We start from the raw sequence: 18001 nt of genomic DNA on the forward strand, positions 1-18001 counted from the left end.
ATTTGTGCTCTTGTTGTTGCTGAAAGGATCATAAAAATGCCACACAAATGTAACTGCCAGTTGAAGACTGTTTGCTCTGAGTTTATTTAGTATACACAGTCATTAAATAGCACTTAAAATATATAAACTGTTTTTAGTGATCTATTTGTATCTATATAATTTAGTAGATAAATAGATTAGGGAAACCACATCAGCTGACACCATGACTTGATTGTCATTCTGCATATTGTCCGATGATTCCTTTACTTCACTCAGTTCAAAAGGCTCTGGAATTCCCTTGTTAATGAGCTCCAGCAGCTCTAATTGTAACTGATTGTGACCGAGTGCTCTTAAAGGTTTTCAGGAGTGCAGCTTTAAACTCTTTTGGTTCTTAAAGGGATACTGTCATGGGGAAAATGTTCTTTTCAAAATGAATCAGTTAATAGTGCTGCTCCAGCAGAATTCTGCACTGAAATGCATTTCTCAAAAGAGCAAACAGATTTTTTTATATTTAATTTTGAAATCTGACATGGGGCTTGACATATTTTCAGTTTCCCAGCTGCCCTGGTCATGTGACTTATGCTCTGATAAACTTCAGTAGTACTGCAAATTGGAGTTATATCACCCTTCCCCCCCCCCCAAGCAGCCTAACAACAGAATAATGGGAAGGTAACCAGACAGCAGCTCCCTAACACAAGATAACAGCTGCCTGGTAGATCTAATAGCAGCACTCAATGGTAAAATTCAGGTCTCACTGCGACACATTCAGTTACATTGAGTAGGAGAAACAACAGCCTACCAGAAATCAGTTCCATCCTAAAGTGCTGGTTTATTCTGAAAGCACATGACCAGGCAAAATGACCTGAGATGGCTGCCTACATACCAATATTACAACTAAAAAAAATACACTTGCTGGTTCAGGAATGACATTTTATATTGTACAGTGAATTATTTGCAGTGTAAACAATGCAATTTAGAAATAAAAACCACATCATAAAAATCATGACAGAATCCCTTTAAAGTAAACAGTTAAAGAATGTATTACACAGACATAAAAAAATACATTTTTGCCACAACTTCCAGCTCCCTCTCTGGTACAGAGATCTGATTTCCAAAGATCTGTAGATGATTCAGCCACATGGCATGCCCAATTGGACGACTGCTGCACTGTTTTCCTGGTGACCATCAATAATCATGAAATGATCAATAATGATACATTTTTTTGGTAGTAGTGATCTGTAACATTTGGCTCTGTTAATGCAAATCCCAATTCTGTGGTTGCAATTTTGTGGTGCTCTATCTGGGAAGCAATTTCATACCATCCCCGATAATATAATAGTTATTAGATGGCACTCACACAGCAAAATGTGCTCACTGTTTTTGATTTGATTGAAATCTCCACACAACGTTTCTCAAGAGCACTTGAGAAAGGGGGTAGACCCCGGAAACGTTGTGTGGAGATCTCAATAAATCAAAAACAGTAAGCACCTTTTGCTGTGTGACTGCCGTCTGATTACTATTATATTATCATGAACTGTAACATTTGTCAGGGAGGTAACTTTGTGCAGTAACGTTGGTCAGATTAAAAACAATGACCTTTGAATTTTATCTTATCTTATCACCAGCCAAATTAATGGTCTCCTGGAAAATTCCCTGAAAATGTTTGCACTGCAGTCAATAATAAGCAATTCAGTGATTCACAGAATTTTGATTGGCAGTATAAAAAGCACCGTAATATTGCATGTTTACAGTATATCAATAACCCTGTAACAATGTAGCAGAAGGCAGCTAATTAGCAGAGTCAGTGGGGTTCAAGCCAAATTTATTCGTGAAGAATGTAGTCAAGACAAAAACAAAGCTGTACAGGGATTGGACCTGTTATCCAGAATGCTCGGGACCTGGGGTTTTCCGGATAAAGGATCTGTAATTTGGATCTTCATACATTAAAATCTTCATTACAAAAAATTTGATTTTCAAAAGTCCACCAAATGACTCCAAATTGGTTGACGGAGGTCCCCCATAGGCTTAATCACCAATTTGGCAGGTTTTAGATGCCAAATAGTCTAATTCGAATTCTTAAAGAGACAGTACATGATACATTTTGAAATTCGAATCTCGATTTTTTTTTTTTACTCAAATCAAATTTGGACTATTCCCTAGTCGAATTACACTAAAAATAAACTTGAAGTTAGAATTTAAAAATTCTAATTTTCAATTCGACCCTTGATAAATCTGCCCCTTAAGTCTACTAGAAAATCATGTAAACATTAAATAACCCAATAGGCTGGCTTTGCTTCCAATAAGGATTAATTATATCTTAGTTGGGATTAAGTACACTGTACTGTTTTATTATTACAGAGAAAAAGGAAATCATTTTAAAAAATTTGTATTATTTCGATAAAATTAAGTCTATGGGAAATGGCCTTTCCGTAATTCAGAGCTTTCCGGATAACAGGTTTCTGGATAATGGATCCTATAACTGTACTTGTTTTGACTCAAACAGCGCTTGAAATCTTGACTGTCTGCTTTTTTCTGTTGAGGTCTCAAACTCTGAGAAAGGGCTTCAAACAAGCACATACCTGTATTATATTATTATATTAAAGGGCTCTATATTATCATTATAATAAAGGGCTCTGTTTATTTTAAAGCAAAAAAAAACAGGGTACCCACAGGTGTCATTGAGCTGGATCAGACTATAGAAGCCTCCATTTGCTTCCCTTTTTTAAAAAATAATGTAGTTATTGGATAGGTTCAAAGTACTGATAAGTTCAAAGAATTCAGAGGCACCTGAAAATCAAGCAATTTTAGTTTCAGATATAAAATGGCAAGAACAAGGACTATCCTGGGAAAAAAAACCAGATATTATATACAGTATTATTTGATTGTGATTTTAGGGTGGTCTCAATTTCTTTTCAATATTATCAAATCAAGTGTAATTCTAAGCAACAGATATACATTCAATTGTTTTACTTATTTGAAATGTAATTGCTATTGAAAGCATTATGTCTGGTTGTTTATATTACCTATACCCCTGCCTCTGGGTAACATATCTGAAGAACTGACTTCTGATACATTATTTCAAGAATCAGAACCAGGAGCAGAAGGGGATAGACAAATGCATTTAAAAAAACACAGGCTGATTCTGTTGACTGTGGAAACCTGAAGACGAGAATCAGCCGTACACTGGCATCAGACTTTCAATACCTGCACTCTGAAACACTGTCTGTCTGTCTGTGTGCAGGTGATTTTGGAACTAAAATGCATGAGAAGGCATTTCACCCAGAGTGGCATTTCCCTTGCAGATTACCTTTAAAACAAACAAATCTTCTTATTTAAAATTACATTTTTTTTCATTACTTGAGTGAGGGTGTTTGATTACCAATGATCTGTTTTTCTTTATGCAAAATGTGCTTTCTGATTTGTAGTATGCCAGGGTGAACTATACACAGAAGTTGCAAGGGGTACGTTATGTTGTAAAGTCAGTGTTGCCTTGGATCAGAACCACTTTAAGTGATTTATATGCAATAATGCAGCCCCTACTGTCAAATGTGTAAGGCTATTATGAATTTAAGATGCCAAAATTTTTAGCAGGGAAAAATCATATCAGTTTTTATGTAGCTGAAACTGCTGGTGTTTGTGTATAGCTGCTCCCTTTGGCTGAGGAACTAATACCTTTTGTGTTTGTTTACTATGACACCATACAAGGTGCAAGGTACAAGTGTAAAAAAATCAGGCACAAAGGAAGGGCTCCTATTTGTGTCTGTGCAAAATGTTTTGTGTGTCTTGTAGCAATGTTTGCATGTGGCAACAAATTTCCCGATGTGGCATTGCTCTCCAATGTATCCCCTGTGAGGGTTTCCTATGCAAAGTACAGAAATCTTCTGCATGGTGCATCCAATAAATGTGAACTTGGCCACAGAATAGCTGCTCGGAGCAAGATGGATCACTGTGTATGAAAGTAGACTGCACTGCACCTAATCTCAATGAAATCATACTTCTCCCAGTCCATTGGAGTTTTATATTGGTCATAATGTTGGGGCAAAAACATTACCCATCAGCACCCTCGCATCTAATTTGCTTTGCAATAGCAAACATTAAAGCTTCACCTGCTGGTACAGGGAGATATAAGCGTTTTGCCATATGACTCTGTGCTAAAAAGTCATCATTGTCAAATATAATCTGTATTTTTCTCCACTCACGTACAAAATTTTTGCAGTATGATTTCATTGGGATAAGGTGCATGCATAATACTGGCTAATACAAGGCACCAAGATAATAAACATGTTTGCATATTCATATCCCTACAAACCGATTAATTGCACAGTTGCAATACAAGAAAGAGCCTTTCGATAGGACTATATCTTACAGAAGTACATTTACCTTTTTGAAATAGACAAACTGAACCAGCTCACGTGCTGTTTCAGCATCCTGGCACTTAATAGTTTTGCTCATTCTGACCTTTGTGTGAACAGTAGCCAATCTGATCATGGTTTCCAGTAACTGACATAATCTAAATAAACATCACATATTACTGATTTCTTCCAGAAAAATACAGGAATATTGAGTATTCAGATTATCAAGCCTCAGGCTAGTGAAATATATTGGTAGCAAATAAACCAGAAATGATCAGGTTTGTTGCTATTTAGACTCAAAAGTTGGTCTGTTTCCTCTTCCAAAGACTCAACCTTTGAGTTTTCATGAAAGCAAGAGAGGAACAATCTGCTAGATAAGGTTACTTTTTAACTTTTTCCCATAACAGGTTAGTGACAACACTATTAAGCCACAATCTTTTAAATATCCAAGAGTTAATATAAAAAAAATCACGCGGAAGAGAATGTAAATCACAATGGCTGTCACTTCTACAGATACTACACTAATGAGTAAGGATAAAAGACGCTTCTATCAGCATCAAATTGACTGCATTTCTGTCATGTTATGAAACGTCACTGCAGAATAAGTAACATACATAGTAAGTTAGGTTGAAAAAAAGACACTTCTATCAAGTTCAACCTTTTGAGTTTATATATAACCTGCCCAATTGCTATATTATCCAGAGGAAGGCAAAAAACCTTTGTCTCAGGGGGGGAAAATGCCTTCCTGACTCCAAGATGGCAATCGGACCAGTCCTTGGATCAACTTGTACTATCTAGAGCTATCTTCCATAACCCTGTATTCCCTCACTTGCTAAAAAGCCATCCAACCCCTTCTTAAAGCTATCTAATGTATCAGCCTGTACCACTGGTTTAGGGAGAGAATTTCACATCTTCACAGCTCTAATTGTGAAAAACCCCTTCCATATATTTCGATACAACATCCTCTCTTCTAATCAGAATGGGTGCCCTTGTGTCATATGGGAGTTATTTTGGAGATTTATAATAACAAATTGGTCACCATAGACAGGCAGCTTTTCTTGCATTCTATTCATCTAATGTGTAGAATATCATTATTTATCTGATCATGGTTCTGGATCGTTGCATATTCCTGAGATATGAAGTCAGCGGCCTCGGGAGTCAACTCAAGACTGGTTTAATCAGCTTAGCAACATAGATATATTTCCGAATAAACTGCATGCTCACAATTTTTGACTTGCTAAGGAAAGGGAAAAACATATGCGACCATTAGTCTGAATTTATAAAACAATATAGTTGAATAATAGTTTGTACTCTACATTGCTCTGTGACATAAATTCAATACATGTGGTTAAGGAAGCAACTTGGCATCATAGCGACTGTACCTGCCCAATATGTGTGAAAATGTACAGCCTCCCTGAATGAGAATTTCATCTCATTTCTCTGAAATCATACTATCCACTATCTAAACCTCTATGCAGGATGAGTATGTGTGACTTTACGTGTGTCTGGTCTAAGTGTAGGGTGGCAACAAAACTATCAGCAGCCAAACAGCATAAAATACTGATGAAAATCTGTAGCAAAGTAGTTTCTCACTTCTGAAGTGGCAGAGTTTTTCCTGCAGTTGAATTGTAGTCAGAGCAGATAAGTAGCACAACATCTAAAAATGTTGTGGTCACACTCATCCTTACTAACGTTCTACATGGCCCATGGAGTAAATTATCATGTTTCTCATAAATCTGCAGCTCTTGATCTGTAACATCTGAGGCGTTTGGATCATCTAGCAAAGATCTCTGCATCCAAGAGGCAATGCTAGAATAAAATATTAAATATGGTCTTATATTTCCGATGCAGAAAAAAAAAGCAATAAAGTTAAAAAGAAACAAAGTTGTAGACATGGAATTTAGCTTTTCATTATACATATATATGTGAGAGACTCTTTGGGGCAGATTTATCAAGGGTAGAAGTAAATTCGAGGGAATTTTCGAAGTTAAAAAATTCGAAATTCAAAGTAATTTTTTTTAATACTTCGACCATCAAATAGGATACTACGACTTCGAATTTACTTCGACTTCGATTCAAAGTAAAAATCATTCGACTATTCGACCATTCGATAATCAAAGTACTGTCTCATTAAAAAACCTTTGACTTCAATACTTCGCCAACTTAAACCTGCCGAAGTGCTATGTTAGCCTGTGGGGACCTTCCAGAGCAATTTTCTACGTTTTTTATAGTCGAAGGAAAATCGTACCATCTTTTAAAAACGGATTAATGATTCCCTTACTGGCAGTAATTTGGCTGCTTTGTCAGAATGTTAAGGCGAGCGGGAGGCACTCTAGTGATGAGCCAAGTTTTTTGCCCATAAACTCCAATGGGTGAAAAAAATTGTTGGGCGACAAAAAACTTTTGACACACCGCATCAAGCAACAAACAATTTAATGCCCATAGACTTCAATGTATTTTGCAGAATTTTTGCCGTTTCACAATTCTTTGGCTAAGTGAAATCGGTCAGATTCTCCCATCACTACATTCAACAAATCCCCATCTTGTGGATAGTTGGGTAACTAGATGTTACTGGGCCCCACAACAAATTAATTTTAGGGCCCCAAATATATCCAAAGGCTATCCTGTTCTTCCAATAGATATTGAAATTGTTGATTATTTGGGCCTCATGGGGCCCCTATACCTCCTGGGCCCCCTGCAACTGCAGGGTCTGATTCAGTAACGTAACTAGGTGTGGTGGGCCCGGGTGAGGGGCGTGCAGCTTGGCAAACCCCCTCCGTGCCAATTTTTTCCACATCTGCAAGCCGATTACAGCTGGCTGCAGCAGGGCGTGATCTGCCGGGGGGGCCTCCGGGGGTGCGGACCCTGGTCCAATCGCACCCCCTGCTCTCCGGTAGTTACGCCACTGATACCTCTGTAATTACGCCCCTGGTTGTGGACAAGCAGCCCGGTTACTGTTTTTACATCCTACCTTGCTTCTGGGAAATTATTTTTAGCACTCACTCACCACTCATTTGTAACATAGTATGGCACTGCAGCATACATATGTCAATATGCATCGTTTCTGAAATAATCAAGTTTATCTTCAATATTCCTCTCTCAGCATCTGTTTCTCTTTATTCTCTCTTCATGCAGGAGTTGGTTGTAGCATATTCATTGACAATTAGATCCAATATATCTTATAGGGGGGCTCCTTTTCCCTAGAAGATGTATTAGAGCTCAATCTAGTAAAATCACCAGACATCATGTCTCTCTACATGCAGAATTTGTGCAAAAGGCAGTTATTTTGTTAGATTTTGTTAATACTGGAATCATTTATTTGAGTGAGCTCTAATTCATCTACTAGGAAATGAAGCCCCCTATAAGATATATTGGATCTAACTGTCAATCAATATCTGACACCCAACTGCTGCAAGAAGATAGAGTGAAGAGAAACAGATGCTGAGAGAGGAATAGTGAAGATAAACTTGATTATTTCAGAAACAGTACAGAATTTATAATTGATTGTATTAGTTTCTTATTTCAGTATGCTGAGGCCTATATTACATTTTCATTTTCGCGATAGTTCCCCTTTAATAGTAAACTATTTTGTTTTATTAAGGACAAGGAAACTAAAATTCTAATTCCATGCCAGCACTCTTCTGCACCAGGCTAGGAAACTTTCAACCTTGCAGCCTCATTTTTCCAGGGATCTCCTGCACTAGGCATATGAAATGGAGTAATATTTCAGACTTTACTATATTACGCGCATGTATGTTTAAATAAAAATATAAAAACAGAAAATCAGGTGCCACTGACAGGGACACCTGAGTAGTGAGGGGTCAGCAGCAGCTGTCAGTAGTGCAATGGGTCTGAAGATGCTGCTTTGTCCCTCCAGAACTCAGAGGATGGGCCGGACAGTTTAAAGATATTGGCCACTACCTGCCAGCTAAGAGTTGGGCCTAATTTAGAGATGGGAGTGGGAATGTTTCCGTTTCAAGGTTGAAGTGTGCCAACCAAATTACTGCTCACACAGAAGGTGGTGTATCTGTTCTCTTTTACAGAGAAGCTACACATGCAGTTCAGATCAGCACTCTGCTACCTTTTACTATGAAAACACTAAACCAATTGTATGCTAAATATTCTTTGGAATTATCTGCAATTGTATACGGAGGGGCACTTTTATCAAGGGTCAAATATCAAGGGTTGCCATATTAGCTTGGTGTGACATCATTTCCTGACTGAGTCTCTCCGTGCTCAATTATAGCTCTGGGCTCAAATTACATCAGAGAGGGGAGGAGGAGAGGAGCAAACTGAGCATGCTCATGCTATACCCTGGAGATTTAAGCTGAAAGTAGGAAGTCTGATACAGAAGCCCATGTGTACACAGTAGATGAAAGAAATGTAGTGTTTCTTTTGACAGAAGACTTATAGCAGCTCATAAGGATTACTGGAGTATTTACATAGACCCCATATACCTTTCTGATAAGGCTTACTTAGTTTTAATTATTCCTTCTCCTTTAAAGAAAAACATGCCCTTTTAAAAATAAGCCCATTTAGCTCAGCTTAGGTAAAAATGTGCATAAAACTATTGAAAAGAAACTGCATGCAAGGGTCATTTCCCCAGAACTCCCTGTTCTATGTTGGAGTAATGAATTGTGGAATTTAGAGTCCATGTGCATTGCAGACAATATGTGAAGCACCCACCATGGTCAAGGGACAAGATAATGAAAGGATCTAATTGCTGAGCATAAGGGAACAGTCTGAGTGATATAGGTTCAAAAGAAGCTAGCACACACAGGACTTATGGAGAAAAAAATAAAAACCTTTTTTTCTCCATAAGTCCTGAGTGTGCTAGCTTCTTTTGAGCCATTGTAAATACTAATACATAGCTCTGCACCCAGGCACCTTATACCAGTATACGTGCCGGCATTTCCAGTTCTATATATATCTATATATCAATATACACAAAACTGGAGCACTCATCTAAATAATGGCAATCGCCTGGGTGCAGTATTCAAAGAATTATGTAGACCAAATGTTGTACAAAAAACCGCACTACCAGGTCTTTTCAAGGTGCAAAAAAGGAAAAATATTTATTTCGACGTTTCGGCTTCTATACTAAAGCCTTTCTCAAGAGAAAGGCTTTAGTATAGAAGCCGAAACGTCGAAATAAATATTTTTCCTTTTTTGCACCTTGAAAAGACCTGGTAGTGCGGTTTTTTGTACAACATTTGGTCTATATATATATATATATATATATATCGTAAACGACTTCCAAGGAATCCGTGGAGTGCACGCCTATATTGGAACAGTGGTGTAACGTGGGTTCAGGGGGCAGCACCCGGACCATCACCGCTCTCCGTTCGTGGTCCGGGTGCTGTGCCCTGAACCAGCTGCTTGGGGAAACACGTTACACCACTGTTCCAATATAGGCAAGCACTCCACGGATTCCTTGGAAGTCGTTTACAATCAAAAGAGAGAAAGTATAAATACACCCCGCACGTTTCGTGTGTATCCACGCCTAGCCATAGTTGGACTACGTGTGGATACACATGAAATGAGTAGGGTGTTTGCATTCTTTCTGTGAAATAAAGCTCTTTTGATCTCAAACCGCTTCCGAGGAATCCGTGGAGTGCGCACCAGACTGCCCACATAGTTCACCTGTTCACACCTTATGCAAATTGTTGATGGGGTATCAGCACTTTGCCACTGTATGTAGTACATCTTAGACTGGTCCTGAAAGCTTTCCCTGTTTCCTGCTCTGTTGTGCCTGCTCTATGCTCCCTCCTGTGTGCCATACTCTGCCTACCCTATGCTCCTTGGGTGTACCATACTCTGCCTGTGTGTGTGCCATGCTCTGCCTTTCCTATGCTCCCTGTGTGTGCCATACTCTGCCTGTGTGTGCCATACTCTGCCTTTCCTATGCTCCCTGTGTGTGCCCTGCTCTGCCTGTGGAACATAAGCCTGGCAGGGGTTTGTTAGAATTTGAAAATTGTTGTTAGGTGCCCCTAAGCTGTTTGATCAGGTGCTGGGGGTGGGGGTGTTGTCTTATCCACAGGGGAGGATGAGGCATATGGATTTAAGTGTATGTTTTCATATGACAACTTTTTTCACATATGAGTGATAAGTAATATCCCTACAGTGAGCATCAACCATTTGATTTTTGGTGTGCTACCACCATTAATGTGGACATGGTCTTGTGGTAAAATGGATGTGCTTTAAAGTAGGTGTGGTTTAAAAAACAGGGAGTGGCTAACACTGGCTTCCATCAGCCCTCCACCATGTAGGCCAGAAAAATTCCGGCCCTCGGTACCATAGAAGTTGGACATTACTGATGTATTACATTTACCTGATTTTACATTTTCCCATTTTTTTCTGGACCCCTCAACAATTTAAAGTGACATTGTACTGTACTATTGCAGTCATGTCAACCACATATAAACAAATATAGTTTTATATATAAATAACACTGCTATAGATGGTTGCCTATTAGGAGCGGAAACAAGATGAATGATATTTACATTTGGTCACAATCCCTTCCACACAAACCAAAGAGCCCAGGAGACCGGCTTTTAGGGTACGGGGAGAAACATGCTTGCTGCCTTCAAATCCAGCGCTGAACAATGGAAGCCACCAAATCTTTTCATGCCCGCTAAAAAGCAATTAGGGTTGCCACCTTTTCTGAAAGGTTTTACCGGCCGGTGGGGGCGGGAACAAAAGGGGCAGTCCGTGCTGCAAAAAGGGGTGGAGCCACATTACGAGATGGCCAGAAGGCCAATAAAAGGTAAGTTCTGAGTGAATTGGGGGTGGGCCAGGGCTTTTTTAAAGGGTATTACAAACTACTTTGCTGGCAAATTTGTAATACAGGCCCCCGGCCTTGGCAGGTGTTTTACCAGCTAGGCCTGTAAAATACTGGCCGGGTGGCAACCTAAAAGCAATTGTTTCTCCAAATATATTATTCAGCAACTTGAAAATCATCAGCCAATAATTGCTATTAGTGCAGCATAAACAATATAAAACGGCACATTTAAAACTTCAAATTTTAGAAATACAAACAGCAACTCGCAACAAGACAATTGCTTTCCTCTCAATAGTTTGTATAGATAGGTCACAGGACTACATTTCCCAGCATGCAGCAGTGCTCAGGACTGGGCTGGCGCTTGGCTGTGTATCCAATCATTAAAAAGGGCGCAAAATGTTTGTGGAGAGCCAGCCCTCTCTGCCTACTGTATAAAGGGCAGTGTTATGGGAGAGCAAGGGAGTGGTTTACTGATCCAGGAGAAGGCTGCTATCCCAGCTTTAGACTAGGCAAATAAGGTGCAGGGGGGAAGTTGTCTGGTTGTTTAATGAGAAAATCACAGGCTGGAATCAGCAGAGGCCCCGGTGATTACAGCAGCTGGAGAACATATCTATCTACAGCTTCCCTGCTCAGATCTGCTCCACAGAGTGATCCAGTTATTTAAGAGCACAGACTGTAAGTGACCTGATCTATTTGGGGTCAGTGTTCTCATTGGGACATAAGGGTAATTGCTCCTGCTTATATTTTTTGCTAGGCTGCTCCTTACCTGGAGTGCCCTAAGCGAATACCCCTTAATAAGCAAAGCAAATACCCCAGCCCTTATTGAACTGCCAGCCTTATACTCCTAACTGGCTATGTAAAAAGACAGCACCAATAAGCACTCACTAGAAGCAACTTTATAAGGGCCTCAACCTTGCCAAATGGTACACACTCCTTTATTATAAACCGGTGTTCTGTACTGTTTATGGCTATAAACACTGTTTGTTTTTTGACCTGCAGATAGGACAATTTTTTTTTCGCAATTTACTTGGGATGTAGTGTGAATTTCCATTAGATTCCAAACTCTATACAGTTCTTATGCTAATCTAAGGCTGCTCTAGTATGCTTTTTTTTAGAGGGTTAGATTGAATTAAACTAGCCCCCCCGTGAAAAAATGCAGGCCCTAATTCTCCATCCCCACCCCATACATGTAATCCCAAGCCACTTTACTAAATCCTTACCAAGTACCCCTCTCTCCTCTAGGCCTCCCTCTAGTCATGAGTTGTGCTCCCCCTATAGTTATGCCACTGCTTTTATTTTGGAAATATTGTCCTCCAGAAATTAGACTGCAAGGTACATACCCCCCAGGTTACATGACATGGACTGTTGGGGAAAATTCTCATTTCAACAACCATTTTATTTTGCCATTTACCCTTGGTCTTTGGCAACATTCAGCTCCCAACCAATATTTTGTTTGGCTATTGCTATGACTTTCTTTGGTGGGAGCAAAATCTGTATATGAATGGGGTAGCTACTGTAATTGCATAATTACCTTTTTAATTATGTACAATCAACAAATGGAATAACCCACAAGTGAATGCTTTTATGTATAGTCTGGAAAATACAATTTTGCTATATTGTGCAATACAGCTGTACCACCTGCATCAATGAAACAAACAAACCTAACGCTACTCCATTATATTACACAAATTCTGTAAATAATTTGCATATGAAAATTTGGATTTGGTTTGGTATTCGGCCGAATCTTACACAAAGGGTTCGGCCGAATCCAAAATAGTGGATTCAGTGCATCCCTACTCTCAACATTTAAAGGAGAAGTAAAGTCAAAAATCAAATAAAGCTCTAACTGCTGACCATGAAATAAAAGTATCCTTACCAGTAAGCATTCCCTCATTCGTTTTTCTACTAAGGTTTGTGCTGTCATCGTTTTTGAAGAAAGCTCAAAGCTGTATATGGAAGCATTCCCTGCCTGCAGTCCAAAAACGAGTCCTATTAGGGCACACGCATGCGCAATCATTCACAGCAGTGCCCTGCACATGCGTATGAGTATATTGTGGCTTTCCTTTGAAGAGCTGACGTTGCAGGCACGTGATTTAGCCTTTCCTCATTCCTGACCTCTGCCCCCGCCTGCTTTCACTCAACCGCCAATCGCGATGCTTCTTCCCTGTTGAAGCTTACATGCTCCTGCGCTCACTCCGGTTTTAATTTACAGCTTGGCAGTGAGCACAGGAGCTGAGCAACGGAGGTCAGCTCAATATTCTCAGCTAAATATTCCCAGCGTTTTGGTCTGTCTGACAGAGGTCTGTCTAAATACATGTTTAATAAAAGGAAGCCTTTATTTTAACTTTGTTTTAATGCCTCCTTGTTTAGAGGCTGTCGGTCTGAAATGAGGCGCATGCGCAGTACAGTAGAGGCGGAAGTGAGGTACTGAATGGAAAATGACGGCGCCAAATTTTGAACGGTGGAGAAACTAACGAACAAGGGTACACAAAGCCACTACTAAATAGACACTTTTTAATATGGCGTTTCAGGAGGGGGGCTGCTGGTAAACAGAAAGAAATAGGTATCGTTTTTTAACTTTACTTCTCCTTTAAGGGTGAATTACTAAGTGCTGGGCACAGAATGGTGACACAAAAATTGTAAACACCCATTTTGCGGCCATGTCCCGAAAATGCGACACAAACCACTGTATGAGAAGTGATTCTAGGACTAAGAGAAGCCATATTTTCACAGACATTTTTATTTTTATATTATTATGTGTTGGGTTATCCTGAAACCCTTTTATCCAGAAAACTGAATTGCTGGGAGGCCATATCAAAATTAATTAAAGTAAATCTAATACAAGTATAGGATTTAATATCCAGAATGCTTAGGACCTTAAGTCTGTTAAAAATCAAATTTAAATATAAAATAAACCCAATAGCATTCTTTTGCCTCCAATACGGACTCGCGCAGCTTAGTTACTACCAAGTACAAGGTACAGGTATGGGACCTGTTATCCAGAATGCTCGGGACCTGGGGTTTTCCGGATAATGGATCTTTCTGTAATTTGGGTCTTCATGCCTTAAGTCTACTAGAAATTAATTTAAACATTAAATAAATCCAATAGGCTGGTTTTGCTTCCAATAAGGATTAATTGTATCTTAATTGGGATCAAGTACAAGCTACTGTTATTATTGCAGAGAAAAAGGAAATCATTTTTAAAAATTTGGATTATTTGTATAAAATGGAGTCTATGGGAGACAGCCATTCCGTAAATCGGAGCTTTCTGGATATCGGGTTTCTGGATAAGGGATCCTATACCTGTTTTATTATTACCAAGTGAAATAATTATTTGCCATTATGGATTCGATGGCATTCCCATAATTTGTGCTTTCTAGATAATAGGTTTCCGGATAAGACATATTATTGAGGGTTCCGATGAAACATACCTTAAAAATATTGCTGGTTGTGAAGGAGCACACACAAATGCCTGAATTTTGGGTGCCACACTCCTATATCTGTCCCCAGATTTTACTTTAGTCTTTAAATCAGTTACCATATTGCTATTGGGACTGAGAGGTACAATACAGCTGACTCTGTCCCTTCTATACTAACTGACAGGAAAGCCATCAGAAATCGCAGGGCCCCATACGACAAAATTTCCTGGGCTGCACCCACCGCAAGCCCCACCTACAGGTCCGCCCTGCCCACCCCACAGGTCTGCCCCCCACCACACAGTAAAAAAACAAAAAAAATATTGGTGGCTAGGGTTCCCACATGTTAATAAAAAAATAAAAAGATATTGGTGGTCAGGGCCCCCCATAAAATAACATTTGTGGCCAAGCCCCCCATTAAAAAATATTGGTGGCTAGGACCCCACATGAGAAAAATAAATTGGTGGCCAGGGCCCCCCCCCCACATTATGAGAAAATTGGTGGCCAGGGCCCCTTAAACGTCCATGCCTTCCCGAAGTCAGCAGCTCTCAGAAAGATGGGGGGCCGGCTAATAAAGTAAGTGTGGCGTGGCCGGCCCCCCTTACCCTCTGGGCCCTCTACAACTCTCCCCCTGTCCCCCCTGATGGCTGCCCTTCTAACTGATAACTACATTTGAACGTGCGCAGCTCTCACTGCTGGATGGTTTGGTTGCTGGTGGCATAGAGTAATGAGTTACATAAAAAGTGATGAAAACACTGTTAATGTCAATGTTAATTAATAGGGCAGAAATATAAACATACAGGTAGGCCATTTTTTTCCAGAAAACCCCTAGCTGCACAGTTATGGTGAAAAAAAAACTGCCTTGTTCGCTATAAAAGTCAATATTTTGTATTTCAAAAAACACCTTTAAAGGACCAGTAACATACATTTTTTTTAATAAAAAAGAAAATTTTCTTTTTAACAAAAAAATAACAGCAAGACAGTTTTCACTTTTGATTCGCAATGCTTTTATTAAGAAATTACTTACCGATTCTTTGCTTGCGCTCCACTTCAGAAACGGCGACAGGGCGACGATCCATCGTGCGGCGCTTGATTTCTCCTCCCTGGCTATCTACAATAGAAGGCAGGGAGGAGAAATCGAGCGCCGCACAATGGATTGTCACCCTATCGCCGTTTCTGAAGAGGAGCGCAAGCAGAAAATCTGTAAGTAATTTCATAATTAAAGCTTTGCAAATTAAAAGTGTCTTGGTGGTTTTTTTTCGTTAAAAAGAAACCTTTTTTTTTTATGTTACTGGTCTTTTAAGACTTCAGGGCCTATCAGTTGTTAATCCTACCTATGTAGAGGGTTGCCACCTTTTCAATTTGAGGAAAACTGGCTGGGGGCAGGGTGGATGATATCTAGGGGGACAGGCCAGTAATGCTGGGGGTGGGGCTGATGTGGCAATTTACTGATCACCATGTCATTAACTTCAATGTCCTGTCTGGATTTCCTAATTTGGAAATCCAGACAGGCAATTTTCACCCGGACAGCCCTTCCAAAAACCGGACTGTCCAGGTGAAATCCGACAGGTGGCAACCCTATACCTATGGCACCTTTAGCCCAAGCAAAAATGTAAGGTTGCAGATTTATAAAAATATGGCTATTCGCAGCTACTCTGCTGCAGTTACATGGATACCCAAGCTAACTTTGTGGCTATTAAAGGGGTGGTTCACCTTAGAAATAACTTTTAATATGTTATAGAATGGCCAATCCTAGCCAACTTTTCAATAGGTCTTGATTTTTTATTTTGTATAGTTTTTTAATTATTTGCTGTCTTCTTCTGATTCTTTCTGGCTTTCAAATGGGGGTCACTTACCCCATCTAAAAAACCAATGCTCTGGAAGGCTACACATGTATTGTTATTGTTACTTTTCATTACTCCTCTTTCTTTGCAGTCCCTCTCCTATTCATATTCCGGTCTTTTATTCAGACCAGTGCTTGGTTGCTAGGGGAATTTGCTGAATAAAAAGCAAAATTACGGAAAAACCCCAAATAATAAAAAATGAAAACCAAATTGCAATTTGTCTCAGAATATCACTCTCTACGTTATACTAAAAGTTAAATCAAAGGTGAGCAACCCCTTTCATAACTGCGCTGAGTGTGTGTGTTAGGGAAACCCCCAAAAAATACGTTTTATAACAGAAATTTTTTTATATGTATTTGTGACAGGTACAAGTGACTCTTCATTACAATTAGCATACTAGGCGAGCAGCAAACGGAGTGATACAGAGCAATGGTTTCAATTTGCCTTCAAGCCGTCTCTATGCCATACCTCTCCCACATGGGGTGAATGAATGCTGGAGCTGTAAGTGCATCTTCCAAATGTGAAAGGCAACAAGACAGAGAAAGTTTGAAGACAGCAGGCAAGAGACACAGCAATGGATATTTCTAATTGGAAAAAAAACAAAAAAGGAGAAAAGCCCTGGATATAAGTAACAGCAGGTCAAGTATCCGCATGACCAGGATCAATGGAATACATGTAAAACATGGTCTATGACCTACTTTTGTTACTTGTTTTAAAACAAGAAACGGAAAAATACTTTCCACCTTCATATTTCCCAGCTAACAAGGAAGACCTGAGTACAACCATTTGGCAAGAAGCCACGGCCATTTTGAATGTACAGGCCCTGTTCTTTTGTCTTTGATACTGTGCTTCGCTATCAACTTCATGGAAAGATACATCTCTGCTTCTAAAAGATACCATCCTGCCTACCTACCAAGGCAAAGGGGGCTACTTGCTAGTATGTTGCCAAGATATTGCCAAGTAGAAGAGTTTTGATCACAGTCTGGTGAAGCTAATTACACACCAGCATACATTGCTCTTCTCTGAAATTGGTTCCTCATGCAGACACTAGAATTTCACCTGTGAGCACCTACCATTGGCTCTTTCCTTGAACACTGCCCTCGAGACCTTTGAGGCGCACAGACAATATTGACCTTGAGGAGTAGGAAAAATATTTATTTTTTTTTTTTTATTTTTTTTAAATCAAAGGACTGGAAAATGACTTTTTACCTTATATATACCATGTTTCTTAACAAACCAGGAAGACCTTAGTACAACCATGAAGTCACAGCCAATTTGTGTGCACCGGCACTGTTCCTTTGACTTTCAGATTCTGCACCTTGGCATCAGACTGGGGCACCCGAGCCCACCGGGGCTGCTGCCTCGGGCCCCCAAACCCCCAGGGAGGCCCCCACCCCAGCTGCAAAGCCCCCTCTTGCCCCTCATCCAAGCAGCAACTACCCTCTGTCCCCTTCCGTGCATATTTTTTCCTCTTATGGCTGTGACGGGGGCCAGGTACGTAGGTCAGAGACAGCTACAATGGCTTCATGCAGGGCCGGGAGCCCAAAAGGTTTTTTTTTTTTTTCTGGTGTTCTGTCTGGCCCAGTCTGACCATGCGGTGCTTTGCTATTAGGTTTTTTTGGAAAGATG

The 18001-nt window shown here is 39.9% G+C and overlaps 1 long non-coding RNA gene across 1 annotated transcript; it reads left to right on the forward strand.

The window, feature by feature from the left end:
• The first annotated feature begins 11086 nt into the window (after positions 1 to 11086).
• On the forward strand, positions 11087 to 16808 carry LOC121395155. Its single transcript, XR_005962294.1, has 2 exons — positions 11087 to 11787; positions 16738 to 16808. It is a non-coding gene; the product is annotated as an uncharacterized LOC121395155 (long non-coding RNA).
• The last annotated feature ends 1193 nt before the right edge of the window (positions 16809 to 18001 follow it).

Source organism: Xenopus laevis, chromosome 6S (genome assembly GCF_017654675.1).
Source record: "Xenopus laevis strain J_2021 chromosome 6S, Xenopus_laevis_v10.1, whole genome shotgun sequence".
NCBI lineage: Eukaryota > Metazoa > Chordata > Amphibia > Anura > Pipidae > Xenopus > Xenopus laevis.